This window comes from Myxine glutinosa, chromosome 7 (assembly GCF_964187855.1).
Source record: "Myxine glutinosa chromosome 7, kmMyxGlut1.1, whole genome shotgun sequence".
Lineage (NCBI taxonomy): Eukaryota > Metazoa > Chordata > Myxini > Myxiniformes > Myxinidae > Myxine > Myxine glutinosa.
In genome coordinates, this window is record NC_136267.1 from 66,110,983 (window position 1) to 66,114,785 (window position 3,803).

A 3,803-nucleotide genomic window follows, 5' to 3' on the forward strand; every position below is an offset into this window, starting at 1 on the left:
TATGATCGGGGCCGTTACCCCGGTAGCAAGCTGCAAACTATAATTTTGCAGGCGCTGGATCTTATCCCAGCCACCTGCGCTCGAATCAAGGACCACAGGGCTGATGATCGTGGCGCTAGCTCCTGTGTCCACTACGGCGTCTACCCCCACGCCGGCAATTTTGCATCTAATTGTCAGGCTACCGGTTCCAATTTGGCCACAATAAATGACCTGTCGCGTCAATGAGGGCTCTCCTCCATCCTCTGCTGCCGAACACCGCCCTACGTGCCCGACACCTTCTAGTTTCCCGGGGTCTGGCGGGGGGGTGTCTGGGGTCGGCTAACCCGCTCCCCCCTGGGCGGAGTTGAGGACCTCAACTGCCGGGGATCATCCCGGCGCGCGTTTCGACAGTGCCGCGCCAGGTGACCCAGGCGGTTGCAGGTATAGCACCTCACCTGGTAAGGTGCTTGCCTCCGGAATTCCAAATTCCCCCCCCCTGTAGGTCCGAATTGGATTACCCGCTCGTGGTCCACCGCGGGCCACCTCCGGGGCCGCCTGCCATGGTCCAGGTCCTGCCAGGCGCTGGTCCACCAGCCTCCGGACCATGCCCGCCAGGTCAGGACCCACGTCGGGGGCGGGCCCCCTAAGGGGTCCGCCCTCCATCGGGGGTCCCATCTGGCGGACCGCCATTGCGAGACGCTCGCCCCCCCGGGCCAGGGGCCTCGCTGCTTCCCAACGGGCCGCAGCGTCAGCCGCCTGGCTCAGAGTCTGCGGGCGCCACATGGCGAGCTGTTGCCGGAGCTCAATATCCGGGAGGGCCTGGATAAAATGGTCCAGCGCCAGGCTTTCCCGGGAATCCGCTGCCATGCTAGCATGTGCGATCCCCACTGTGCGGCGAATGTCGTGGGCAAGTTCCCCGATGGCTTCCTGGGGCTTGCGCTTTCGCAGCGCGAGCTGAGCTTTAACAAGCTCGCTCTGCTGTTCTATTCCAAATCGATTAATTAGGGCGTCGCGGAGGGCTGGCAGGGTGAGAGCACCCGCTGGTAATGCCGTCAGCACCTCCGCCGCCGCGCCGCGCAATGCGGCCACCAGGTGTACTCCACCTTCGTCCTCACCCCAACCGTTACCCTTACACACACAGTCGAACTGCGCCAGGTACGCGCGTAGATCACTCTTGCCGTCATACGGCGCGAGTGGGACCTTGTGGGACCACCTCGTATGCGAGTCGTTGCCCGCCGGCCGGACCCCGTGCGTCGCCCCTTGCGGGGTCAGCGCGGGGCCGAACCGGCCGGGCCCCCACAGTACATTACCCCCAAGGGGCTCTCGTGCCTCCCCGGTCCCTCCAACAACTACCCCTGTTGGTGTCGATGCATGGGTCACACCTCCGCAACCCGCTACCCATTCCATACTCCCACAACCTTGCTCACCCACACCTCGCACCTCTCGTTCCATACCCTCCGGACCAGCCATACACCTCACTCGTGGCCTCTCACGAACTTCCGGGTCTATCTCGACCCCCAAGCTTATTAAATCACCTGGCGCATCATACGCACGACCATATTGGTCACCACTTACACCGGGTCCTCTTTCTCTTCGCTTCTCCTCCATCACCTGCGAATCCCTCATCCGGTTAATGAGCACATCATCACGATCCGAACACAGACTTTGGACCAATTCTTTTACTTCCTCCTTTATCTCTTTCTTATCCTCTCTCCGTCGCTTCTTAATTTCGCTCACCCCTTCTTCCACTTCTTCTAATTTTTGCTTCATCTCCTTCATCTCTTCGTGCGCCCCTTTAAGTTCTTCCTCTAACTCCACTTTATTTTTTTCTATGTGCTCCCGCACCTCCCGCTCTTTAACCTCCATTACCGCTACCACCTTGTCCATTTTCCTCGTCAGGTCCTCATGTACCGTCTGACACTCTTTTTTAATTACCCCTACGTCCTTTTTCATCTCCTTCTGTGTCGATTTTAAACCCTCTATTACCGCTGTGTTCTTCTTCACCTGGTCCCCCAACTCCTTTTGTCCCACTGTCAGTTGTTCTACTCCCAGCGTCAACTCCTCTATACCACCTTGCAATTTTACAGTCCCCTTTCTCACCTCTTTCTCCATGCGCTCCTTACAGTGCCTCACCTCCTCGCGCACTCCTCCGACCTCCTCACTCACTCCTCTTCTGAATACCTCTCCCATCACTTGCATCTCCTGCCCAGATGCCACCCTCATCTGCTCCATTTCCTCCCTGTGAGCATCCAGTTTGGTTTCTACCCCCATTCTGACCCCCTCTATCTGCTGCCCCATTTGGTTAACTTCCCTTTCCGCTTGGTCCCTCATGTCCCTCAATTTGCCTTCCATGGTGTTTTCTAACCCCTCTAACCCATTTTTCACTCCCTCTATCTGATTCTCCTGGGCAGCCATTCTATTTTCTACCCCCTCTAAGCCCTTTTGCATCCCTTCCATTTGATTCTCTTGAGCGGCCATTCTGTTTTCTACCCCCGTTAACCCATGTTTCACCCCTTCTATCCCATTGTCTAACCCCTCTAATTTCTTGTCTAATCCCTCACCGGTACCCCTCGCTTCGTCCCTCATTACCCCCAATTGCTCACTCCGAGCCCTCGCTTCGTCCCTCATTACCCCCATTTGGCCCTCCATCCTATCCATTTTTGCATTCAGTTGGGTCAAGAATAATCTGAGGTCAAACCCGGTTTGCCCAGCGTCCCCAGCCGCCACCGCAGGCTCGCCCTCCGCGGCGCCGCTATTTTGGGACCCTTCAACCACGTGAGCGAGCGCGCCATTTTGCGCGCCCGCTACTTCGTGCGTGACGGCGCTATTTTGCGAACCTGCCGCCCTCACTGCTTCGCTCTCCTCTTGTCCCTCAATTTGGTCCTGGATCGACCCTACCTCACTCTCCTTTACCGGACCCCAGCTGTCTTGACCCGCCATAGCGTGACTTTCAAAATTCGGTTTTTTTATTTTTATTTTCGTAAAACAAATTCAAATTTCGGCCGTTATAATTTCGCGCGGGAAACGCGCTCCGAATCGATTCGGTCGAGCGCCGTACGCGCTCCGGCTCGATTTTCCCTCCCAAAATTTGGGCCTAACTAATTTAGTCCCGGGTTCGAATTCCACTCCTCGACACCAATTGTTACAGACGTGGCTTGGATGTTATTCACCGAGCGGTTTTGGGATGACCACGTCTGCACAAGATTATGCTCGATATTATACCCGAACGTTGACTAGTCGCGCGATGCTGGCTCAATAAGAAAAAGAAGACACCCGGCTGGATTACAATAACACAATACGACACCAATGTTTCAATTCTCAAGACCTCCGGAGGAGATTATATTCGTACGGAAAGGTTAGATTACAGGGACGAGAGGTACATCATAGGAAGACAGGCACTTAGACACAATCTTATATTATTCCCGGACAGACGACAGGTAAACGGGACAACGGCTGACTCACACGGGGGTTGATGGCAGGAAAGCGGTTGTCGATGGCTCCAGGTGCACCTGTGCTCAAAGGTTAGAATCGACCCGGTCCGGTCCAGAGATGCGGGAGGTTTCACAGCGCTCGGAGGGGACGTTCTTTCACAGGCGGGCCTTTCTCTCTCAGCGCTCGCAGGTCCTTCTTTCTCCAGCTCGGGGCGCATCTCCCGTCACATCCGGCGCGTGGCCGCGTATATCCGGCGGGGAGTGACACGCCCTCGGCTCGTTAGCTCCGCCTCGTGGAATCGGCACGTTGCTTCTCATTGGGTGCGTGCGGGGGGTTTACCAGGCTCCGCCCTTGACGAGGAGCTGACAAGGAGCCCCTTCGTGGTAACCCCG